This window comes from Balaenoptera physalus, assembly GCF_965194825.1.
Source record: "Balaenoptera physalus genome assembly, chromosome: 8".
Lineage (NCBI taxonomy): Eukaryota > Metazoa > Chordata > Mammalia > Artiodactyla > Balaenopteridae > Balaenoptera > Balaenoptera physalus.
The window spans coordinates 11,472,884-11,500,255 of record NC_138887.1 but is presented as its reverse complement, the minus strand read 5'-3'; the positions used below and the strand labels follow the sequence as shown (position 1 = coordinate 11,500,255).

Here is a 27,372-nt window from a genome sequence, read left to right as displayed (position 1 = left end):
CACACACACACAGCCCTTGGCCATCTGCTAAATAGCTAAAGAGAAGAATAGAATAAATTTTTCTACTTTTTTTTTCTAACTTATGGAGGAGAGTGGAGTTAGAGACCTACTTAAGTAATTGTTTTTGACTGGAAACATTTTAAGAGAGAAAAAAAAGCTAATTTTTAAGCTTCATCTAGATTTTTCTATTTTTAAGGATGGAGCCTTTCCAGGTTTTGCAGATCAGGCTAAGGTGTATGACACCAGGGCAGAGCGTGGTGATCACGCTGGGGAGAGGCAATGCAAAGGGGGGCTTGGAGTCTGATTCGGTATGGAGAACAAAAGTCCTTAGCATTAGAAAAGAACAGGTATTTTGGAGGACTAGACCAGAATCTGGGTGAGAGGAGAAGAGAGTGAACAAGTCCTGCAACATAGTGGAAAGTTAAGGAGAAAAGGCCACAAAGCAAAGCAAACTCCTTCCTAGCTCATTCATCTTCTCTCTTTCATAGCTAAGCATTCTTTTTTTTTTTTTTTTGGTGTAAATTAAAAAAAAAATTTTATGCAATTTTTAAAGGTTACTTTCCATTTACAGTTATTACAAAACACTGGCTATATTCCCCGTGTTGCACAATACATACTGGAGCCTGTCTTACACCCAATAGCTTGTACCTCCCACTCCCACACCCCTGCATTGTCCCTACCCGCCTCGCCACTGGTAACCACTAGTCTGTTCTCTGTATCTGTGAGTCTGCTTCTTTTTGGTTGCGTTCACTAGTTTGTTGTATTAAGTTGTCCTCACCGGTGTCTACTTTCTCACCTCCAACTCACTCTTCAAAGAACTCCAACCTCGCTTCAAAGAACTCCAACCTCGCTTCCTCCCCAAAGACATCTGTGACCTTGCCCTTGTCCAGATGAACAACTACATCCATATCTTCAAACCCAGCATCAATGTTTCTGCTATTTGATTTGACTCTCAGTAGAACTGGGAAGTTAAGAAGGCACTTGGCTGCTCACACTTTCTTGCAAATCTTTCTTGCCTGACGTCTCTGCTTTCCTCTCTTTCACAGCGTGTTCCCTTTTGGCCCACTTTGCTGGGCATAGATAATCCCTGATGTAGATAAAATATGTGGAGTTACGGGTACAATAAAAATTATAGAAAAGAATAAATTAAAAATAAGGTGTCCTTATATATAAATAGTGGGTCTCAGGTAGTGACCGAAAATGATCCTAGACTTGAGATTGGGCAAATCTCATTTCATAAAAATGTATAATTGAGTTTGATTTAAATGATAGTGATACCAATTATAATAGTATCCCTCCTTGGGGTCACTTGTGTTTTTTCTGCATGAGAGAGAGAAAGGGGACGAGAATAAAGCCCAGCACCCACCATGTTGCTGATCTGCATCCTTATTTGGGTAAAATGTCACAGATGGGAGAAAAAAAACTCCCAATGGGGATGGTGGCAATTCCAGGCTGCCTCATATTGTCTGGCCAGATGCACCTAAAGCCAAAGAATCAGTTTGCTTTTGTTCTGCCACAGACTTCGATTCCCCTGCTGCACAGGACACACAGATAAGTGCCCTTCTCTGCACCCACCTTCACACACAACTGCTCCCCCAACAAGGATGCCTCTCAAGTTCTTGTTTCTGCTGTAACCTGTTCTCTGCCTCTTTCCTCCAGAGCCCAAGAGTCTATTTTCCACCCTAAAACTAGTCAGTGTGGCCACCTGGAACCATCTTAAGGTCCAGAGGGTTCAGGGAGCCTCACAGCCTTTCATACAGTTGGTTAATGAAGGTTCTCTGCTAGGCTAGTAGGAAACCAGCATGGTATAGATACAACCCTAGTCCTGGAGAATTTAACCATGTGACTGGAGGAGACCAGACCAACATCTATAAAAAGGAGAATAGCAATGCAAGGAAACTTCAATAAAACTTCATGATCTACCAGTATCTAGGGCAGAGAGATGAACAGGGGCACCACGGGGACTTCGGAGACCCAGGAAGTCTTCGTGGAAAGATGGGGATTGAGCTGGACTTGAGGGGTGAGTAGGATTTAGAAATGTGGTGAGGAAGTAAAAGGGTCCGGGTGACAAGGACGGGGACTGAGCTGACTGCTGCTTGCTTTGAGAAGGGGCCCACAGCTCTCCACATGCAGCAACCTTCACCCCAGAGAGAAATCTCCTATCTGACTTCACTCGGAATCCAAATCTCAACACGGTTGAATCAGGGATGGTGTACGTCAGAGGGTGGTCTGTAGCTTGTCTCCACTAACCGTGATCAAACTGGATCTCTCTTCTTTATTTCTTTTTTTTTGTTTTTCCTCGTAACTTCTTCTGCTGTGACTCCTACCATGTCCTCTGTATAACATTGTTCTGGTGGAAGACACATGTCTGGACGGAAGTTGCTGGAAGTGGAGCCGCCTGTGGAATTAATCAAAAGAATTCTCTGCTTGTCACTGCATCCCCAAAGATGCTCTCAGAAGCTCATCTATAGGATGGGATTACAAGGTTTAAATCAAAAAAGAAAGCTACAAAATATTGATAATTGACCACTGACCCAGTAGGGGTACTGCCCAATCAGAGCGGACTCCAGCTAGTACCGATGCAGATGGACTGTGTAGCAAACAGGGGCAGATCCAGGCAAGCCCCAGTTTCCACTTGGATTCTGCAAAGAGCGAGCAGTAGCTACTGGTTGTTTGGGGTGCCGTGGCTCTAACCGCCTCGGCACCATTAGAGACACACTTCCCCAGAGAACGCTCAGAAGGACGTTTGCTTCCCCAGCTCTTCCTCGGGTCCTTGAGTCCTTGTCTGGAGCCTTCCCGTAAGTCTAGGCTTCTCGATGTCCAGTCTACACTGCAGTTTGTGTGCAGTTTCCCCTCCCGAGCACAGCAAGAGCGGTTAAAACTCTTCTCCTCACTCCTCTTACAATGGCCTGGAATGGAAACTCCAGCCCCCGTTTCAATTGTCCACACATCATTTCCACAGTCAGCTCCATTTCCAGTGACTTCCGTCCCCAAAGACCTACTTCCGTTCACTTCCGTCCCCACTTCTGCCACCAACCGGTTTTGTTGGTTATTTCACTGGGATGTGTGTGTGTGAGTGTTATGTGTCTAAGAACTTTCCTGAGTTCAGACTTCTTATCAGGAACTGGGATGATTGGATCTGGGATTTTTCACAGTCACGTTCATGTCCAGGGGTTACCCTAAAAGGTTGAAGTTCTAAAGTCACCTTCTCCAGGCTCCCCTCCTCACCCCACCCTGTAACTGCTGGCCCTCCAGGAGACTCTGCCCTCCAGGCAGAAGCAGTTCCCATTAAAGTTCTTCCTGGGGCATTCAGTAACCAAGTCCACTCGAACCACTGCTTCATGGCAGTGAGAAAACACATTTGAGCTCATCTAGCTCCTGAAACCACACCATGTCATGTTGAAGTTTGTTTATAGCTGGCCAAAGGCTACTTCCAGGTTCTAGGAAGAATGCCTTTAAAGTACTCTGAGAAAGTTCAGAAGACTTCTTGAACATCAAATAAGTCTTAACAACACCAGGTTCCGATGAGTTACTGTAATTGCAAATGAACCAGAAACAGATTAAATTTCCTCTTAAAATACACAAGGGATTGAAAAATTGGAGAAAAAAAGTGATTGACAAAATATAATTGGGGCTTGTCAAAGGCCAGCCATTTGGAAAAATCACATGTAGCATGTGCAGAGTGTCGCCAGGTCAGCTGGCAAGAGGCTCTGTGGAAGTCCAGTGTTGGATGACAGATGCAGGTGGGGCTTGGGCCCTGGTGGAGAGATTCTAGAACACTGCTGGAAACTAAGAAGCGAGGATGGAGTGGAAAGACGTGGAGAGGGTGGGGTAGAGCAGGGAAATGCTTTGGAGAAGGTCCCAGAGGCAGCTGAATTTGCAGAAGCATTCGGAAAGTAGAAGTTCCCACCTCCCCCAGGCCACAGCGCCCCCTGCCTGCCAGGTGTGAGAAAATCAGGTTAGTCTTTGAAAGGGGGCCCTGGACCAGAGGCGGGCTGGGCATACAGATGTGTGTGTAAAACACAGTGATTATAAGATGTATGGGAGAGGTGGCTTGCCCTAGAAAGTGGGCAGAATTTTTATGTTTACTCATTGGATTCATTTTTGAATTCAGATAAAATGAATATCTGATGTACAATATGAAAAGAATGCTTTGTTTCAAACTTCTCTCCTTCAAGTTCAAAATTAAAAAAAACACAATTTGTGGCAAGCAACAAGATTTAAAGGAAGATGAAATCATCGATTTGACTGAAGACTTTGGCACTGAGTGATTTAGCCCAAGAGAAGGAAAAACAGGAGGAGTTCACTCCACCTCTAGAAAGAAGTGGTTTAAAGTCCAAGCCAGGTCATCGAAGAATTTGGAAGCAGCAAAAACTTCCCTTTGCCTCTTGGTCAGGCCCCTCTTTCCCCGTGCAGGTACCACAGAAAGAAATTCTCAGGCTAAGGCCAGCCTGCCTGCTTCTCTCGGGCACCCTCCTCTTGGCTTGTTACTGGCTCTCAACTGATGTGGGCTTCTGGGGACCCAATGAAACCATATGCCGACAAGCAGCCCTGTGTGTTCAGCATATCTCTTGCTGGGTTAAAGCATCCCTCCCATCTTAACCTCAACAACATCCCTGCCATGGTGGTGGGCCCATTCCCTCCATCTCCCAGAGACAGTTACTCAATATATAAATTTAAAGTGTGGCCAGATAGAAGAAGGTAAAAGAACCACCTCAGCTCTATTCAAAGGAATGATGGATAAATAAGAAACTTACAGAAATGGTCACTTCTTGAATGTTTTGCAGCAGCTCTATGCTTCATTTTTGAAACAGATTTCAGAATCTTTGAGGCCACTTGTATTCGGGGTACATTTAATAATGTCATAACCTCATAATTAACATATCAAATGTTCCCTTGCTTTTCTTCTACTCTGCTTTGCTGCAGAGCTTAAACAAGGGAACTATAGATAAGAAACTATTAATTATGTGAAAGAGAAAGAAAGGCTACTTATCTTTGGGGGCAAAATAGATCTGCTGAGCATATCTAAGAGTTATAACTATTTTTGCATAAAATAAATAGTCTCCTTTCTGTGTTCCCTAGAAGGCGTGGTAGGTTGTCATTTATCTTACACTCCCAGCCTGTACCCTTGATCCTACTGTAACCCTTATTACTTCCAAGAGATGAAAGCAAGATCAGAATTTTCTAGAGCTGAACATTGGATGGCTGTTTTGTTGGAATAACAGTCAATGTCCTTGAAAGCATTTCACTCTTGATTACTGGGTGATTATGATTCTCTGGTGTTTAACATTTGGTTTCAAGTCCAGCTGGGTGATGCTGTATTTGGGAAGTTGTTATCGATCTCATGTCAGTCCTCCAGTGGCCCCAAAACCCCCATCACCCGGTAGGCATTTAAAGTAAGTCTAGGAGTCCTGGCAACTTCTCAGCCCTGACTGAGCAAGTACACTTCAGCGGTTCCAGCTCCCAACGTGATCTCACTTATAAAACTCTGAACCTGGACAGGAGAAGCCAGGGACAGCGTTCCTACCTGATTCATTCCTCAAGGTCAAGTTGACAGAGCAGTGGTGAACTTCTGCTTGCCTTGAGGACAGGTACATACCATACCAGACCATGTTTTTAGGACTCCTTCTCCAGCTTAACTAAGTAAGGTAACATCAGAAACAGCAAATCTGAAGAGCAGATTTATCCACACAGAGTCACAGCTCTTGGGAGTGAGGAGAGGTGTAGCGTTTTGTTTCCCAGATCAGGTAGAGAGACCGGGGTTGAGGGTGGGCTTCAAACAGGCCAGTTGGATATCTGGAAGAAGAGATAAAGTGCATGGATTTGGGGATGCAAAGGAATGTGTTTTCATTTTTCCCCCAAAAGCTAATCACAGGAGAGCTTTGCAAAGTTGTCCAAGGACACATTTAAAGAATGATAGATTTAACATTTGCTTTCTTTGGCCTGGAAGTATCCCAGAGTCTCCTTATGTCTTTTCTCGATACCTAGCCTGCCTTCTAAGGGGTTGAGGGTGGGGATTGTAACTTGGCCTAATCTTCCTTACATGTAAATCCCTAAACTAAAGGGAAGATTGGATTATACACTCAGACAGAAGACGGGAAAGGAAATGAAGAGGAGAAAATCACCTGTAAATGGCTTAATTTAGTATAACAGTTCTGTGATTAATTAAAGCGCCCACTGAATAGGGAAGAAGTGCTTGCCTGAAAAGGCTTTAGTTACTGTGTAAACAATAATCGGCCTTTGCTTTACCATCATCAGCGTGGCTGCTAGTAATACTGCCTCCGGAAATCAAAGAGTGTCTACAACCGTGCTTCCCGCTGTGTCTTGTCACATGTGATGCGGACCCTTGAGTCACAAATACAAGGTGAAGTCTATTATAAATAGAAACCATTTTCTCGGCAGACTAATCAAGAGTGGGGAAAATAGTAAGACAACCTTGATAAATGAAGAAGAAAGGAGAAATAAATGACTCTCTCTGGGGTGTTTCCCCAGCTCTGACTTCGAAAGGAGGAACAAAACGGGAGTGTCAGGAAGTGTGGGTGAGAGGGGCAGGAGGGGATCTGAAGGTGCCTGTACCCAGACCAGATGGCCACCGCAGCTGGGATGTAGCCTAAGGGGAGACCAGAAGGTCAGAAAGGGAGGAAGTCCCATCCCACTGTTGGGCCACCTTCTGATGGCCCTAGTTTTAAAATGTCCACTTTATTTCATTTAACAGCGAACTAATATCATTTACATCTAAGGAAGAGAGGGTCCACAAAATTGATCTGAGTTAGTAAAACACTAACTCTTAAGAAATGTAGTCCAGGGCTTCCCTGGTGGCGCAGTGGTTGAGAATCTGCCTGCCAATGCAGGGGACACGGGTTCGAGCCCTGGTCTGGGAAGATCCCACGTGCCGCAGAGCAACTAGGCCCGTGAGCCACAACTACTGAGCCTGCGCGTCTGGAGCCTGTGCTCCGCAACGGGAGAGGCCGCGATAGTGAGAGGCCCGCGCACCGCGATGAAGAGTGGCCCCCACTTGCCACAACTAGAGAAAGCCCTCGCACAGAAACGAAGACCCAACACAGCCAAAAATAAATAAATTAAAAAAAAAAAAAACAAATGTAGTCCAATTTTCTAATTGTCCAGGCATCCCTAGACACGTGTATTACAATGCAGAAAAATGGGTATCACTACTCCATTTTACGTAAGATAAAAGGGAAGCATCAATAAACTTCAGGAAGTAGTAAATTCACCTGTCCCTTAAAATATGAGTATGCAGTTGTTACAAAGCCATAGTAAATGGTTTATGAAATGTAACTGTGTTATATTTTACGTTACTCTGCTGTTACATAAGGCATAACATTTTCACAAGGCTTTTTTTGGAACTACTGTCAATGATAAGCAGCATACAATAGTGGTCCAACTCTCATCAGCACCAGGGGTTAAGCTCCTGCTCGAGGCCAAGCAAGGAGCCAGCCCCCAGGGATGTGAGGTACGCTTCCCACTGGCCGCTGTGCTCTTGCCCTTCAAACAGACCGAGCCCAGCTTCTGTGAAAAAGCCATTTGTGAACACTTAGAGCCCTTCCCGCCACCCCACCCAACTCGAGTCCTGGCAGGTTTCCGACTCACCTGAGTGATCTTCTGCCTCGCTGCTTGGTGAACGACGAATAGAAGGTTATCGAACAAACCAATACTGAAGGAGTTATTGTCATTAGGGGGACCCACGCGGTCAAAGGAGGTGAGGGCCAAGCGGGGCAGCATGTTCCAGGAGCCCTGGGCGTGAGGGATCTCTGGTGCCCAGGATGGGAGGGCAGGAGGGCGGAGGGGAGGGCAGCTTGTGCAGGTTATGAAAAGATGAAAGTCACGCAAGAGTTCACATCATGCAGTCATCACCAGGGCACACTTCTACTGTAAGAGGACCAACCTGACCACAGTCTGGAGGACAGTCAGTGGCTTATGAACGTTTTTCTGGAGCCTGAAGATTATACAATCGGGGAGCCCTCGTAAAGCCAAAGGATTCAAAACTGAGGATATATAATTAGGTACAAAAGCAAACACCTATTTAGAATGAGAATAAACCACAACAAAATACAAATTTTAGATTGTGAAAAAACACACCACAAACTCGGGTTAAAACATGGCAATTCCAAGAAATCTCTTTTGCATTAAAAGAGAAAAACATGGCATGGTGTCTTTATAACTGTATACATAGCATGATGTATTCTATTCCGGAAAGGAGAGAACTTCTGTTTTGACTGGTTGTTACTGAAAACGAAGTCCTCTGCTTACAATTTTATGTAACTGATGTTTGTAAGACTCTTAACAGACTGGCCTCCTGCTTTGTGCATCTTAAATTTTGCTTCTCTTTGACGCTGCACTAACTTTCGGTGTCAGATGCTGTAGGCCACACTCAATTGACTTCGTGTCCCAGAGCTGGGTACCTCAGCGCAGGAAGCCAAAGGAGTATTCTTAGAGGTCAGCTCTACACCAGGATGGCTAGCCATAACTTCGCTGCAACTGGAAACTACCACCAACCACAAAAGTATCCCCTACTAAACCCAAACCAATTGTATTCCCGACTCCACTTCTTTTTAGCTGGAGCCCCAAAACGCCTGTGACTACACAAACCCCACAACAGTAGCTAGGTTGGGGAAGTTGGAATGGAAACAGAAAACAGTCTTAACCAATTGTGAGTACATTTATCTTACTGTTAATACACTTAAAATATATAAGTGACTATGTGAACACATTGCTAGGGCTCTTCTGGCTCTTGGAAGGGGACCTGTGTAGGGAGAGGCCCTGAGGCTGAAGCTTACTAGTTTATTAGCTACAAGACCCTTCTCTAAGGATGTGGTCTGACTGTAGCTGAGGACACCTGTCTAGAGTAAAAGAAATGACCTAAGCAGAGGCAGTGTCCTTGCAGCGAAAGGACAGGTGATTGGTGATGCTTAGGGATGGAAGATGACAGAGAAAAGGTTGTGGCACCATCTGGTCTGATGCTCGCTCCTCTCGATTTGTCCAAACATCCAACACCCAGTGGCGATATGCCAGACAGGGAGCTCGCCAGAGTGATGCAGTATTAAAGTTTTGAAATGATACCCTCTGGGCCTGATTTCCTGCTCTGGACCCCCATGTTAGTAAAAACACAAGCTGAGTACAGACAGAAGGGAGAAAACCCATCTGCTAGCCCATGGACCTGATCCTGGTCCAATGGAGGGAAAGGGGAAGGCATTTTCCCGTCATTATGGCTACACTACTGAAGAATCCGTGCACCTGGGGACAGGAAAGCCGGCGAAAGGGGGAAACCACACTGAACATTTTAGATCGGCTATATGGGGATTACTCGCCCACAGGCAGTCAATCTTTACACTGAATCTTACAGCCAGTATGCTCTTTTCATAAGTTGTTGCTGCTTCTCAAATAATCCCAAAAGGAGAGTTACTGGATGTCCCGTAATGAATAAAACTGCTGATAGGAATGGAAAAAGTTTATGAAGGATTTTTCAACCCCAAATACCATATGCGGAGTTAGAACATTTTATTTATACCTTTGCCTGATACTTCGCCCACGCACACAGGATGAAGCAAGAAATATACGGCCGCCTGCTGGTCCAGAATTCTCTTAGGCACTCCCTCCTGGCCTGAAGGGAGCACCGTTGACCGGGGCCAAACGTTGATCCGTAGCACAAAATTCCTTTTCAAGTTGAAAGGCAAAGTAATAGAGAATAAAGTCCAAAATAGTAAACATAGTCCCATATATTTAGTTTTGTTTCAGTCTACCAATAAAAATAAGCCAAATGGCCCTTTCTGGCATAAGATGATAGGTTAAAAAATAAATCCATAAAGTATTACATAATAATAAGATAAGAACAATTAAGAATAATATATTTCCTTTTAAAAACCTTGATGGATAACCTTTAAGATGTTTTGAGGGTTGTGTTCAGGCCACACACATGATGGGCAATATTTTTTCTTCCTTTTTTTACAGAAAAAGAAAGCTAATTTTGCTTAAAATAGAAGGAGGTCTATGGGTCTTACATTTAAGCATTTTTTTTTAATCACACAAAATTATCTCTATTTCAAGGAAATGAGAACAAAAGCCAAAGGCACAGCAGCATATGTGCACATACACTAGCGGTGTCTTCAGACTCAGAGGCCCCTCGGTAGAAATAAAATCTTGGGTTCTGGCCTTTGTGATTCCAGAGCTTGTGTGGAGCCAGAGTCTGGAAGGGGGACTGGGGTACAAAATCTACTAGGAGCAGAATTCCAATTCCAATCTAGCTTTCACCCATCCTTCCTTTAAGGAGTCTATATGTGACTTTGACCTCAGCAATTTCCATCCCTTCAACCCCCTTTTCCAGAGGGTATGGAAATGGAATGAAGGAATCACACTTGGCCAGCCTCTAGGAACAGGGAAAAGAGAGTGGAGCCTCCTCTCCACTGAGATGGGTGTGGAAAGAGCAGGAAAGGCCTGGCACTTGGAATCTCTTTTGTCACACGGCCCTTCCTTTGGGGCAAAACATGGTTGGAATAAGGGTGAGGCTTGAAGGCAAGACTATCGTCTACCATGAGCGGGGCAATGTCAAGGCTGCTCATCAGACACGGTCTCCTTTCATTCTATCCAAATCCCTGTGAGGTGGGTGCTACATTATCCCCATTAAAGGGAAGCAAACAGAGGCTAGGGGGCATTAAATTACTCACCTGGATCACCTGTGTGATGGTTCATTTGATGTGTTGACTTAACCAGGCCAAGGTATCCAGATATTTGGTCAAACACCAGTCAAGTTTTTGCCATGAAGGTATTTGTTAGATGTGATTAACTTCTTCTTTTTTTAAAAAAATTTATTTATATTTATTTATTTATTTTATTTTTGGCTGCATTGGGTCTTCGTTGCTGCGTGCAGGCTTTCTCTAGTTGTGGCGAGCGGGGGCTACTCTTCATTGCAGTGCACAGGCTTCTCATTGCGGTGGCTTCTCTTGTTGCAGAGCATGGGCTCTAGGCTCGCGGGCTTCAGTAGCTGTGGTGTGCGGGCTTCAGTAGTTGTGGCTCGTGGGCTCTAGAGAGCAGGCTCAGTAGTTGTGGCCCACGGGCTTAGTTACTCCGCGGCATGTGGGATCTTCCCGGACCAGGGCTCAAACTCGTGTGCCTTGCATTGGCAGGCAGATTCCTAACCACTGTGCCACCAGGGAAGCCCAGTGATTAACTTCTAACTCAGTAGACTTTGAGTAAACAGATGACCTTCCAGATTGTGAGTGGGCCTCATCCAACCAGTTGAAGGGCTTAAGAGAAAGAAGACTGAAGTCTCAGAGGAAGAGGAAATCCTGCCTCCAGACTGTCTTTGGGCTCAAGCTGCAATATGAGTTCTTCCCTGGGTCTCTAGCCTGCCAGCCTATCCTGCAAAATTCAGACATGGCAACCTCCACAATCATGTGAGCCAATTCCTTAAAATAAATCTCAACCTCTCCCTCTCCTTCACCACCCCTACCATATATATCTGCTATTGGTTCTGTCTCTCTGACGAATACATTCTGCCACCACTGGACCAACGATTCAAGTACAGGGATCTTACTCTTTCATGACACCCCATCACCAGAAGGCTTATAGACACAGCATTCAATCCACTCTCTCATTCAGAACAAATTATAAAGCACCTACTATGTGTTCGGTCCTGTATTGGATTCCAGAAATCCCACAAAACTGTATAAGCATTTAGAAACCACCACCAAGTGATGCAACACAAGGAACAGCAGGAGTAGTGGGTTCCAAAGAAACAGGGTAAAAGGGCAACAAATCGACAGTTGGGGGATTATGAAAAGCCTTTTAGAAGGAGATATTTAAGCTGGGATCTGGAGAATGAATTTGAAGTAGCCAACTGAGAACAGGGAAGGTTGTTCAGGCAGAAGGAACTGTGTGTACAAAGATTCAGAGGTGAGGGGCTTCCCTGGTGGCGCAGTGGTTAAGAATCCGCCTGCCAATGCAGGGGACATGGGTTCGAGCCCTGGTCTGGGAAGATCCCACATGCCGCAGAGCAACTAAGCCTGTGTGCCACAACTACTGAGCCAGCGCTCTAGAGCCCGCGAGCCACAACTACTGAGCCTGCGCTCTAGAGCCCGTGCTCCGCAACAAGAGAAGCCACTGCAATGAGAAGCCTGTGCACTGCAACGAAGAGCAGCCCCCTCTATCCGCAACTAGAGAAAGCCCGCGCACAGCAACGAAGACCCAATGCAGCCAAAAATAAATAAATAAGATAAATAAATTTTAAAAAGAAAAAAAAAGGTTCAGAGGTGAGAGATGGTGAAAAATGAGGTAGCCTAGTGGGCCGGAGGCTCTCCTTCTGTGACTTTTGAAAGCCTATTAGGGCTCCGGACTTTACCCCGGAGGCGAGGGGAAACATGGTGGCACTTCCTGTGGAGTCACAGTGAAAGATAAGATTGGGGGTGGGGACACCAAGCTGGTGGTGGGGATGGGAGGTGAGGGTGGGTGCAGGAGGGGAGACGGACCAATAGACTTGGCCAGACCCGGTGATTGGATTACGGGGCTTGGGAAGAGGAGGAGGGGTCATAGGGAAGGGGGAGCAGTTTGGGGGCTAGAGATGTAAGTGAAATTTGGGTTTGTTGAGTTAGAGATTTCTGTTTGATATCAGGAGAGAGATGTCCACCTATCCTTGGTCCCCACTTCTCTCTCCTTGACTTCTCAGTCCTGCTTCAAGAACCACCCAGCTGCCAGCGGGAGACCACTCCGACACACGTGAGGGGCATGGGGTGAGGACTTAATCTCCTTGGGCCGGAGAGTGAGCAGAACAACTGTATACCCATGCCTAAATCGCCACCTGCTAAGTGGAAACGAACGCGTCTCCCCAGTCATCAGCCTTCGCTTCTGTGGAAGATTTATTCAGCTGAGGACACACATATTGCACAGAAATACATAAACAGGATCTCCCTTCCTCAGTGTGACCAAGAGTGGTCCCAAACAGGCCCTAAGCACACTCAGTTCCTTCCTGGGCGTGGCTGAAGGTCAGGACTAAGAAAGCCACCACCTGCAGCACAGATAAGTAAATGGACCCCGCAAGGCCCAGAGAGCTGGGAGCAGAGAACGAGTATTTCCTGACCCAGACGCTTAGGGCTCTCAGCCGCCCTGCCAGACTCAGCCCACCACGGGGCGGGGAGCTGCAGCCCTGGAGTCTGCACTGTGCTCCCAGAACCTCCAGGCTCCCTCCTGACCGCCTGGGAGAGGCTTAGGGTACCGCTGAGCCAATGTAGCCATAAAGGATGACTCAGCTCCTTTGTGCAAGCCGGGGGCTGGGCTCTGTCGGAGGCTGGCTAAGTGCTTTTGGCAACACCAAAGGGAAGCTGCGGCTGCAGGCCAGAGTAAGAAGCTACAGCTCCTTAGGAAAAGAGCACCAGCTTCCTGGGGGACCCCGCGAACGCAGCATTTGAACCCTCCTGGGGCACTGTTTTCACTTAACCCATCAGGGGGTGTGTGTGTGCATGTGTGCGTTTTACAAATCTGGGGGGAGGAGGGTGGTGAGTATAAAGTAAGAAAAAACTAGAGAGAGGAAGGGAATCATTTCCTCTTCTCTCCCCTCTACTTTGCATCTCAGCGCTGCGTTCAGAGAGCTTCCAGGCAGCAAAGTCGTGTTTTCCTAATCGCAGAACCCTGGACACAGAACAGTCCATCCACGTGGCAGGTGCAGAGTCCAGATTGCTCCTGATCTGTTCGCCTTAGCTTCCGAGTGGGGCCCTCCCTTTCCCCGGCTCTCTCTCCGGGGCGCAGCCTCTTCGCCAGCGAGGCGGCTGCCTGAACAGCTAAGCAGCCAGGAATGGGGATTGCAGGGCAGGACAGATGGGGCGGATTCCCAAGAGCTGCGCCCGGAAGGCTCACCCGCAGGCCTGCAAGCGGGGCCCTGCCGGGAATAGGCTCCCCAGCGGGGCTGTGATTCCCCAGGAGCCTGGCCAGCTGTCTCAGGCTTAGAGGAACCAGGGGAGCTGGGCTGCTCCCCCTCTGAGGGCTCGTCAGCGTCGCTGGTTCACTGTCACTGCAGGCCAGCTTCTGCCCCAGCCCCTGCCCCGCCCCTCCGTAAGCCTACGCCGCCAGCCAATGTCTTCAGGGCAGGAGGCCAGGCTCCCTTACTTCCTCTGCCTTCTCCTGGGTGTAAGGTGACAAAGCAAGGTCTCCATCCACCTTTGTGCGGCCAGAGAAGCCACAGATCATCTGACTGGTTTTGTTTCCCTGTTCACGCAGTGTAGAGCCAAACGCAGGGTCCGTTCTAGCAAGTGCACGGAAACTACAGCATGCGTTGTGTGGGGTAACCACGCTTCCAGATTCATCTTTCTCTCCTATCTTCTCTTTACCTTATTTCTTCTGTTGCTTTAATTTTTTTCTTGCTGCTTTGTGTCTTTTTGGCTTCCCTAAATTCTCTTTAACAACAAGACCGGAAATCAGCCCTCCAGGTCGTCAGGCAGTTTGGTCTGCGGGCCTCCATGCTCCCTGCACTCCCAGGACCTTCTATAAAGCACAACAAGACCTACAGGATCGGTCTCCTCCAACCTCACTTCTCCATGCCGCGCACTTCTGCTGATGCCAGCTGAAGGTAGCAGGTTGAGTTTCAGAAGAAGAATTTGAAGCCTGGAGCTGGTTGACCTTGAGCTGTGACTTTGAGCTTGAAACCTCAGATTAGGTTCTCGTAGCCTAAGTGGAAAGAGCTACACACCTGGATTGTCATTAACCATGTCTTTTGCCAAGCTTCTCACTGATGCTGAAAACTCGGCCTCTGTGCCCCTGTGCCAAATCAAATCTCAGAGACAAGAGTTTGGGTGAAGTAGAAGAGTTAGCTTTACTGCTTTATCAGGCAAAGGGGGAAACCATGGGCTCGTGCCCTCAAAAATTGTGTGTCCTCACCTGGGGGTGAGCAGCTGGGGAGGATTTGTTGAGGAGTTTTATAGCAATGGTTCAAGGGCAGGGCTGTGTGCAGGGCCTGCATTCCTTCAACCTGGCCTCAGGTGGTCTCCTGATGAGCTTTTGCTGTTGTGGAGGTTATCAAACTGTGACCTTCTCTCTGGAATGACAAATGCTTCATGAAGTAGTTACCATCTTCCATTGGTTGGGGGTTTTAGTTCTGGAGAAGAGCTCAAGGATATTGTTATGTGTATCCCTTGAGGGGGAACCAGGACCCTGCCCCAAGGCTGCACTATTGTTTCCTGACTGCTCCTCCCTTGTGTCTACATCTCCTCCCTTCCCTGATTAGCAACTGTTCGAATCTGCCCTTCGAAACTCAGGGAAGGTCATGGCGGCTGAAGCCTATTCCCTACAAACAAGAAACAGGGGACACAGAAAGGCTTAAGTGCCCAGGAGCCCCACAGGGTCCCGCTTGGTTTCACTACCTTGGCTCCCCGACGTCCTCAGCTGTAAAATGGAGACCAACACCAACCTTTCAAGTTGGCTGTGAGGAGAGCTCACCCACCTCTCCTGACCACACCTACTCCTGCTTCCCAGCACACCTGTATCTCCCCACCTGTGAGGCCCTTCCTCACCCCCCTGCCACCTGCCACCCATGCTTCCGGCTCAGGCTTATGTACCTACCTCCTTTGTGAAGGCTTCTCTAACCAAAGTAAATTATGGTATCTACTGTCGACTGAAAAAAAAAAAAAGGACAACCAAAGTAAATTACAGTATCTACTGTCAACTGAAAAAAAAAAATGCACAACCTGGAATAAAGACACAGACCTACTAGAGAATGGACTTGAGGATATGGGGAGGGGGTGGGGTGAGATGTGACAGGGTAAGAGAGTGTCATGGACATATATACACTACCAAATGTAAAATAGATAACTAGTGGGAAGCAGCCGCATAGCACAGGGAGATCAGCTCGGTGCTTTGTGACCACCTAGAGGGATGGGATGGGGAGGGTGGGAGGGAGGGAGATGCAAGAGGGAAGAGAAATGGGAACATATTGTATATGTATAACTGATTCACTTTGTTATAAAGCAGAAGCTAACACACCATTGTAAGGCAATTATACTTCAATAAAGATGTTAAAAAAAAAAAAAAAAAAATGCACAACCTAAAAGTTGAGAGTTATGTTTTATTTGGTGGACGAAACTGAGGACTTATTCCTGGAACACAGCCTCTGAGGGGCTGCTCCCAAGAGGTAAAGGGAGAAGCCAGGATATACAGGACTTTTTGCAACAAAGATCAGGTAGTTGGAACTTCAAAAGATTACTGTTACTTAAAGAAAATCAGATATCTCAAGTTAAAGAACTTAGCGCTTTTCTACGTATGGGAAGATGCAAGAGTCTGGGCTTATTGAAGTCATTCCTTTGATATGCAGCTTAACTATCTAGGAGCAGTATTCTGATTTTCCCCATCCTGAATCCCCTCAGGGTGTATAGTTGGGGGTGACTGCAGTGGCTGAGAGCTTGGCAGTGGGCAGCCCATTTGTCTCCATCCTGACTTCCCGCAGGGCTCACCCTCCGGGATTGCTTGACGCCTACAACATCTTTTGTTTACTGACATAGCAGGCAATATTTTTCATTTCACACTACATAGGACTTTACAGTTCACAAAGTGCTTTCTATACATAATCTCTTGGGATCTTTATTGGCGCTACCCAATCAATCCAGATATGTGGGCGGATTTAAGAAAACTCACGTAAGTCACATCAGTGGATTCCTGCTCTCAAGGAATGTTTGTCTTGTCTCTCCAACAATATTCTGAACATGCTGGGGGTACAGATCCCATGATTTATTATCTTCCCCATGTCACAATATCCTCACACATATTTCACACTCAGAATAGAATATATGTTGCCAAGGGCTTGGTTATCTCCATTTCTAACAACAGGGCTTCTGGTGGATGGTGCACCTCTTCTGAGCCATTGATGGGGGGATGAAAGTCTGGAAGAGGCAAGAGAAAGTTTCTTTTGTTAGCTTTCCTGAACTTGAGATTGCTGTCATAACATCTGGAATTAATACACAAAGTGTCATGGATCACCTGTTGTTATAAGTAGCTAAGCTGAGAAAACTCACTGTGCTATTTTCCGGAAACAACAAATAATCCTCCTTCCCAAAGTTCCTCTCCTTCTTTTCAGTTTTTTTTTCCCTGCAGGGGGGAAAAAAAAAACCAAGGGCAAAGGAAAATGCTTACGTGTATGTTCTTCCTTTTTTTACACAAATGGCAACATATTTACACAAAATTCTGCACTGTACTTTTTCCATTTAAGAATGTGTCTTGAAAATATTTCATACTGATACACAAAGGAGCCCCTATTCTCCTTTATGGCTGCATAGTGTGATTCCATTGTATGAATGCCCCATGGGTTCTTTAACTAGGCCTGCTTATGAGCATTTTCTTGTATCTAGTCTCTTGCTATTCAAACAATGCTTCCATGAGTAGCTTTGTGTCAACCTCAATCCCTCTGGAGAAACCAGCAAAGCTGAGAAGTATAGAGATGACTAGGGACAAGGAAAAAAGGGCAGGGGTTACTAATATCAGCCAAGAAGCAGGACCAACCCCAGTTCCCAGTGATCTGCTCCGTGGACGACCCCATCAGCTTTCGCCACTGAAGAAACCAATGGCCAGAACAGCCACCATGGACCCCTGCAGATTTCACCAGCTTTTGCCCCACACAGGTATTTGCATTTACAGGCACCAGTCACCTGAGTCCCTTTCCATTTCCTCCCCTACCTGCCGGATCCTGGGATCTGCACTTGCAACCAGCCAAGGCCTTCGTGGCTACATGAGTGCAAAACACCAGCCCAGGCCCCTGCAGCTGACCCTCACTGCTGTGCATGCGCTCAGGGCTGATCCCTCCAGATGTGCAACTGCATGTTGCCAACCTGACATCCATCACCAGGCTCCATGCACCATTCATCACCACTACACGTGCCTTATAAGAAATGATGTAATGATTTCTTCAAGCTTAAATAAAGGGATGCTAAATAGTAACATGAAAATATACAACACCCTGTTAAAAGTAAGCATATACTCTAAAACTGTAATGTGGTTATGTGCTAACCACTTAACTCAAGCATAAAGGTTAAAGGATAAAAGTATTAAAAATAGCTAAGGTACAATAATTGTTCATGGATATGCAATATAAAAAGATGTAAACTGTGACATCAAAAACATAAAAGAAGGGAGTAAAAGGGTTGAGTTTTTCAATGTGATTGAAGTTAAATTGTTATCAGCATAAAATAGACTATTATATCTGAGATGTTATATCAATGAGATACAGGCCTCATGGTAACCACAAAGCCAAAATCTACAGTAGATTCACAAAAGATAAAGAGAAGAGAATCAAAGCATACCACTATAGAAAATCATCAGTTCACAAAGGAAGGCAGCAAGAGAGGAAGAAAAGAATAAGAGAAGTATAATAATAAGAGGGCATTAGTAAGTCCTTACCTATCAATTCCTCTAAATGTAAATATATTGAATTCTCCAGTCAAAAGACAAGAAGTATATGGATGGATGAAAACAAACAAACAAAAACAACAACAAAAAAACCAAGACCCACTTATATGCTGCTTACAAGAGACTCACTTTAGCTTTAAGGGTACACATAGGCTCAAAGTGCAAAGATAGAAAAAAATTATCCATGCAAGTGCAAACCAAAAGAGAGTAGAGGTAGTTATACTTATGTCATATAACATAGACTTTAAGCCAAAGATTGTAACAAAAAACAAAGAAGGTCAATATATCATGATAAAAAGCTCAATTCATCAAGAAAATATAACAATCATGTACATATGTGCACCCAACATTGGAGCACTTGGAGCATCTAAATATATTAAGCAAATACTAACAGATCTGAAGGGAGAAATAAACAATACAATAATAGTGGGGGACGTCAATACCCCACCTTCAACAATGGATAAATCATCCAGACAAAAAAAAAAAAAAATCATTAATTCAAGACCCAAGCTTCAGATACTCCTTTCCTGAAGCAAGTATATGCTGTTTCCCAGACAGAAATATACTTGACAATATTCCGGGTCGTAGGGGGCACTGTTAACTCTCCTTTGCTCACTCTCAACCCCAGAATCTCAACTACAGTTGTTGATGGGCTCCACCTGACCCCGGGGTTGTAACAACCGAACAAGGCTCTAGAGGGTTTTAAACTTATACTTTTGAACAGGAAACATTGACACTTGTGAGTCAAAAATATATGGAGGATCTTAAATATTTCATCTAAGCAACTTATAGAGAAAATATATTAAAATATTAGAGTCTTTCTATCTTAGTTAGATGAGTTATGGTTGAGAAGGCTGTGTCAGATATTTCTCCCCCTCTTCCTGAGCCTGCATCCTCTTGTATCACCATAGTGTTCTATATTATACAATGGTGCATTTCTTGGATGGTGTCTTAGGAAATTTACTATTACTTAGACTCTATAATTTTTAATTTCACACTTAAAGGACAAAGATGTGGGCAACTATTCTTGTGTAGGTTTAGCTCTTCCATCTCCTTCTCAACTCTGCACAGATCCATGTGTGATGTGGGTGATATTTTTGAGATATTAACCCAATACTGTTTTATTCCTGCAGTACACTGGTTCCAGTATCTTGAAGTGACCACTCACCTACCCTCCCATTGAGTCCAATGCATTCATTGGTTTCCAGAGAGGAAAGAACCCATCCAAAAATGCAGAGACAGTCTTCTAAGAGGATGCACTCTGCTGTTTGCCAGAGGCAGGATTTTGTGTACCATATCCAAGAATGCAGAATAAAAAGTAACAGTAATAGTCCCTGGAGTGGGGTGATTTGAGCCCCATCCCCTGATATTTTAACTGTTTAGGCATGTAATGGAGACTCTGAGGTGAGCTCTCACTGAAGCTAACGAAAATTACTAGTGGGGTGGGGGAAGGGATAAATTGGGAGATTGGGATTGACATATACACACTACTATATATAAAAAGGATAACTAATAAGAACCTGCTGTATAGCACAGGCAACTCTATTCAGTACTCTGTAATGACCTATATGGGAATAGAATCTAAAATAGAGTGGATATATGTATGCGTATAACTGATTCCCTTTGCTGTACAGCAGAAACTAACACGACATTGTAAATCAACTATACTTCAATGAAAATTAATTTAAAAAAAGAAAATTACTAACAAAGAAAGAGGGAAGGACTACTTGTTGGTTCTGTTTATTCATAATACCTACCTGGTCTTTTCAATCTTTAAAAAAAAAAAAGGACCAAAGGATAGATTGTTAGGGGAGAATAGAAAAAGATACAGAGAGATGACACAGAAGGGAGATGGAGAAAAAACAGCCACATTCATATGTGAGACATGCCAGCTGGTTCTGACAACTGGTCTCCATGGAGGGCTCTGCAAAGGATGCTTAACACAAATGTCTGTGACTCACAGTACCTTTGACTGTCATCTCTTCCATACATCAAAGGCTGTTTTACTTGTCATTTCATATCATCGATTCATATAGTATGATTCACTGTCAACTGTCATTCATTGCAACTACTTTGGAATGACTCTTTTCCCTGCAACTCTCTTTCCCATAAACTCAAACATTTTATCCTGTTTCCCCAGATGTGTTAGTCTGTGTTTTCCCAAATTCTACCCAGTTATATTTTCCTTGCATTTCTTCCCACAGACTAACGATTACAAGCTCTCGCTATGCAAGAGCTGCTGGTAATATCTTTGATAAGCCATATACATACTCCGTTAGTCAGTGAGTATTACACTACAAGTGACAGATAACTAACTTCAGCTCAATCAAGACTTTATTTACTCACACAACAAAGAAGGTCAGGGGTATAGCTGGGGACAAATGGACAGCCACAGCTCTGTCTTTCTCTGCTTTGCGTCTCTGCTTGTGGATTTCACTCTCTCTTACTACCAAAGGGCTTTTTGCCATGCGGGGAACATGAAGAAAGCAGTTCTGTTACATACTCACAGGTTTTCGAGCAGAGGGGAAAAGGATCTTTAAATAACCTCCAACCAAAGTGACAAATTCTGGCGATGGGTTTTAATTGGCTTAGCCTGGGTCCTGGACATGAGGGGATCAGGCACTGGGGAGGGAAGGAAGGATGATTAGGCTAGAAACTCACAGATGGAAGGGAAAAGGAGAGTGTTGTCAGGTAAAGAGGAGGGAAGAAGGAGTGATATGCAGGCAAAAATAATACATATATGCTATACTAACAATTGTAGTCCAGATCTGTAACCGGACAGAATCTATAACAATGAACGAAACATCCACAGAATTAGGGAAAATATTTGCAAAATCTATATCCGACAAGGGTCTAGTATCCAGAATACACACAAAAATCTTATAACTGAAAATAAAAAGAAACAGAACCCAATTTAAAAATGGGCAAATGACTGAAATAGAGGTTTCTGTAAAGAAAATATACGACTGGCCAATAAGTACACAAAAAGATGTTCAACATCATTAGTCGCTAGGGAAATGTAACCAAAACTGCAATGAGATACCACTCATGAGATAGCACAAGGAAATAACCACAAGCAAAAAATTAATAATAAGTGCTGATGAAGAAGTGTTGAAATTGGAATCTTCATACACTGCTGATGGGAATGTAAAATAGTATAGCTGCTGTGCCAGACAGTTTGGCAATTTTTCAAAAAGTTAAACAGTGTTACCAGGTGACCTAGCAATTCTACTCCTAGGTATATACCCAAGAGTAGTGAAAACATATGTCCACACAAAAACTAGTACACAAATGTTCATAGCAGCATTATTCTTAATAGCCAAAAAATGGAAGCAAACAAAATGTCCATCAACCAATGAAGGGATAAATAAATGTGGTATATCCAACATAATGGAATACAATTCAACCGTAAAAATGGATGAAGTATTGATACATGCTACAACAAGGATGAGTCTTGAAAACATGCTAAATAAAGGATGACAGACACAAAAGGCCACATACTGTTTGGTTTCATTCATATGAGATGTCCAGAATAGGCAAATTCATAAAGAAAGGGAAGCAATTACTAGCTGCCAGAGGCCTTCTTTTTGAGATAACAGTGTTCTAGAATTAGATACTGGTGATGGTTATGTAACCTGGTGAATACATTAAAAACTACGGAAGCAATTCATGTTAAAATAGTTAATTGAACAGTTTATGAATTAATATTAACAAAAAGGTTAAGTGTATAGTATATGAATTAATTCACATTAAAATGTGAATGTTAGGGTGCTTGTATCTTTTCAAATTAGTGTTTTCATTTTTTTCTGGATATATTGATATACTCAGGAGTGGAATTGCTGGATCTATGGTAGTTCTATTTTTAGTTTTTTGAGGAAACTCCATACTGTTTTCTATAGTTGCTGCACCAGCTTACAGTCCCACCAACAGTTTACAAGGGTTCCCTTTTCTCTACAGCCTCACCAACATTTGTTATTTGTAGACTTTTTGATGATGACCATTCTGACAGGTGTGAAGTGGTATCTCGTGGTTTCGATTTGCATTTCTCTAATGATTAGCAATGTTGAGCATCTTTTCACGTGCCTGTTAGCCATCCATATGACTTCTTTGGGAAAATGTCTGTTCAGGTCTTCTGCTCATTTTTTTAAATTTATTTATTTATTTATTTATTTATGGCTGCGTTGGGTCTTTGTTGCGGTGCGTGGGCTTCTCATTGCAGTGGCTTCTCTTGTTGCAGAGCACGGGCTCTAGGCGCACGGGTTTCAGTAGTTGTGGCACACGGGCTCAGTAGTTGTGGCGCACGGGCTTAGTTGCTCTGCGGCATGTGGGATCTTCCCGGACCAGGGCTCGAACCCGTGTCCCCTGCATTGGTAGGCAGATTCTTAACCACTGCGCCACCAAGGAAGGCCCTCTGCTCATTTTTTAAATCAGGTTGTTTATGTTTTTGATATTGAGTTGTGTGAGATGTTTGTATGTTTTAGATATTGACCCCTTGTGGTCATATCATTTGTAAATATTTTCTACCTTTCAGTAGGTTGCCTTTTTGTTTTGTCGATGGTTTCCTTTGCTGTGCAAAAGCTTTTAAGTTTAATTACATCCCATTGTTTATTTTTGCTTTTATTTCTTTTGCCTTAGGAGACAGATCCAAAAATAAACATTGCTACGAATCATATCAAAGAGTGTTCTGCCTATTTTTCTTCTAGGATTTTTATGATTTCAGCTTTTACATTTAGGTCTTTCATTCATTTTGAGTTTATTTTTGTGTATATATATATATATGGTATAAGGTATATTAGTCATAAAAAAGGATGAAATTCTGCAATTTGCAGCAACATGGATGGACCTATGAATATTATGTTTAGTGAAATAAGTCAGACAGAGAAACATAAATACTGCATGATATCACTTATATGTGGAATCCAAAAAATAAAACAAACCAATGTATATAGCGAAATAGAAACAGACTCACAGAGATAGAAAACAAATTAGTGGTTACCAGTGGGGTAAGGGAAGCTGTAGGGGCAAGATAGGGGTATGGGACTAAGAGATACAAACTACTGTGTATAAAATAGATAAGCAGCAAGGATAGATTGTACAGCACAGGGAATTATAGCCATTATTTTATAATAACTTTTAATGGAGTGTAATCTATACAAATACTGAATCACTATATTGTACACCTAAAACAAATACACTATTGTAAATCAACTATACTTCAATAAAAATAAATAAATAAAATTAATTTACTTTAAAATTGTATACTTATATGAATTAATACCAACAAAAACGAATTAAATAAGTTTTTTGGTCAATTATGACTATCATTTAATTAGGTGTTTATTAGACATGATATTTTTGTGTCTTTCACAATTTGAATGAAAATTTCAAGTCCCAATACCAAATGATTTTGTTAAATGTACATGTATTAATTGCCTCTTTTTCCTACAAAGAATCAGAAAGAGCCTCTAAGAGCTCTTGTCTTTATATACATATGTGTAATATATATAATATACATATATATGTATACACATTTATACATATGTGTTATATATATAATATATATATATATTTTATATATATATATATATTTTTTTTTTTTTTCCTCCTTCTTGAATTTATATTTAACCCATCCTGGAAGGATTCTTGTCAACACTTAAACTCACTTAAGGAATCTTAAAAGATTCCTTAATCACCTATGGTCATGAACTCCAGGGTAATTTTTCAAGCTGTAATAGCAGTATTATTCCACCAAAAAGGCTTACCGTATAATCCTGTTAATATATTTGCAAAGAGAGGCTCAAATATTTTGCATCATCCAGCATGCTACTAGTAGAGAGGAAACGAGAAATTATAGGTCCTAGGGATTGGGCAGGATAGTCAAGGCTGTTATGCATTGTGCCTTTTCCTGCCTGAAACCAAGAGATACTTAAATATGAGAGGGAAGGAGGCAGAAAGAAGAAAGAACCTCTTGGAAATACTGTTGTATAAATTCCTTTTGATCAGAAAATAAGCCATCATCCAGGCAAGGGTCCAGTTTAACTACATATTTCTTAAAAGTTCAAACTACAATTGCCTAACTCATTTAGAAGAAATTTAATAATCAACATGTAAGTATTAAATTATCAAAATGACCATTTATATTATTTAACCTGGTGCTCCTAGCGTACAAAAGCAGTGATGAGCATTATTTATATATTTTGCCATGTTTACTGTTGAGGGAGATGGTGGACAGAAATAGCACTGGTCTTGGACTCAGAAACTTAAGGTTGAAGTCTAAGTCCATCATGGGCTAACTACATAATCTTTAGTCACTGAATCTATTTGAGTCTCAATTTTCCTATCTATGCAGAATGGGTGGCCCCATCCTTGCAGATCTAGCTCCTTATCATTTAGGTCTCAGGCTAAAATGTCCCTGCTCTGAGATCCTTCCTTGACCACCCCATCTGAGGTATCTGCCCAGGCTCTCTATCTCACAGCAACTACGTGACCCTTTCATTTAAGTAGCATCTATGACTCTTCCATCTTATTTCCTTATTTAATTACTTATTATGTATTCATTCTTTCATTGACTGCCACCCCTGGTAGAATACAAGTTTCCTAAGAGCAAAGAACCTACCTACCTCGTTTACTAGTGCATTGCCAGTGCCTGGCACAAAATAGTCACTCAATACGTAGTTGATGGATGAATGAATGGCTAGGAAAAAGACTCATACTAGCAACCCTGCCAGCGTTCAAACGCTCTCGTGAGGATCAGAGAGAGGAAATGGATGTGACCATAGTTTTTGAACGTACACACTGCACATGGAAGATTTTATTACTCTGATGTTAGTTTTCCTTAAAGGTTAATCACAATGTCTACCTATAAGGAGATGAATTATTTTCATATCTAATCAGTTCTACACATGGAAAGTAAGATAGCCCTCCAATTTTCTGAGGCAATTTCACTTAGAAAAAAATAAAACAAAATGAAATTCACAAGTACAATTGTGGCAGGGTCTGTGTCTTTCTGAATTATGGTTTCTTGGCAAGAGTTAGTTTAGACATCTTCATTTGTAGTCAACGGAACTTCAGGAACTGAGTGTTCTCCCACAGCATTCCATAAGAGGTCACCAATAAAAGGGAAGGCAAAAATATAGCATGCCTGTATGTGAGTCCTTGATGTTTCCTCTCATGGGCTGACTATTTTACTCAACTGCTCAAGTGATGACAAAGTAGGTGGTCAGTCACAGACCTAACCTGATGATGCCATTCTGCCCTCTGCTGTCTTTTTCAAAGTTGACGACACAAAGTCCCACCTCTTTTCTTCATGATTTATAGAAGGCCATAGAATAAATAGCAGGCTGGAGCCTTGCTCAACATGTCAGTGCTTTAGTATGAATTCGTCAGTCGTTGAGTCACTTGCTTTTCCTAATGGGGCTTGATGATATGGAACAGTTTGAGATGTCAGTGTGGAATCTTCTAAATCCGCAGAGCTTCCTGAATATTATGAAGACATAGTGGTTAAGCCTATAAGCTTTGGAGTCAGCCAGACCTGGATCAGATACTCAGCTCCTTCACCTATGAGTTCTGTAACTTTGGCGAGTTCCTTACTTCTCTGAGTCTCAGCCTCTTCAGCTTCGAATGGGACGATAATGTCAACTAGCTTGTAGAACTGTTGTTAGGATTAACAGAGAACATGCACACAAAGCCCTTCACACAGTGCCTGGAACATCATCTGTGCCTCATTATTGTTAGCTGTTATATTACAAGTAAGCAAAAAACACAGATTGAGAGCAAAAACTAAACTCTTGTAAACTATAAAATCCAGGATCCAGGATGCGTGCAGGAATGGGAGTTGCTACTTGATGGAAAGTTAGTCTCTAAAAATCCTTTTTCGGTTGAGAATTTTTCTCAAGTGTATGGGTTTAATGCTTTGTTGAGTAAACAGTAATTAGATATGTAATTTTCATTTCCATTATGTGCATAATAGACATTAATGTATATTTTAAAAATTTATAAAGTGATAAGGGCCGCTGAAATCAGTTCTTTAGCTCTGGGTCTCTCCTCGAATAAGTCACTTAGCTTTCACAAGCTTCAGTTTACTATTTGTGACACGTAAGGATAAGACTAGATCATTGGTTCCCAGAATGAATTTTCCAGAACATTAGTACTGTTAGATAGTAAGTAGTGTTTAAAGGTAAAATTATGTTTGGAAAACCTCAGGTAGCAGGTGTCTTTAGCATAGGATTTCTCAGATGCGTTGGGCTCTAATTTATCCAGGGGAATGTGGTTTACTATATTTCTCAAACATAATTGATGGGAGTTTTTTTTTTTAATCATTGAGCATCCTGTGAGACAAGAGTTCTGAGAAATATTTTATGAAATACAAGGCTAGATAACACCCAAGATCCTTTCCAGCTTTAAATTCTAAACCTCTGATTCACTTTTTCCTTCTCCAGGCCCAGACTGGACTGTGCCTGAACCATGCCAATGGCCTTCTTCTCCGTGCATTTTCACCAAGCTGCCAGACATTTCCTTAACCGTTCTGCCCTTCCATTCCTTGCTTCAGAGCTCGTCAATCATCACCACTGGTATGTTGTATCAGGAAAAATGATGCAAGTATTGCCTACTTAGAAAGTCTCCTTGCCACATGCCTACCTTCTAAATCCAATCTCTCCTTAAAAGTACAGTTGAGAGTTCCTCCTGGATGCAGACTTTTTCTTCCATGAATCTAGAATTATTTTTGTTCCAAATTCTTACAGCATTTTCTTTTTTTTTTTTAACATCTTTATTGGAGTATAATTGCTTTACAATGGTGTGTTAGTTTCTGCTTTATAACAAAGTGAATCAGCTATACATATACATATATCCCCATATCTCCTCCCTCTTGCGTCTCCCTCCCTCCCACCCTCCCTATCCCACCTCTCTAGGTGGTCACAAAGCACCAAGCTAATCTCCCTGTGCTATGTGGCTGCTTCCCACTAGCTAGCTATTTTACATTCG

At 43.1% G+C, this 27,372-nt stretch overlaps 1 long non-coding RNA gene across 1 annotated transcript in view; it reads left to right on the top strand.

The window, feature by feature from the left end:
* The window catches only part of LOC309666306, a 98,874-nt gene that overhangs the window by 59,151 nt on the left and 12,351 nt on the right, over positions 1-27,372 (top strand). The gene's annotated exons all lie outside the window — the stretch shown is intronic.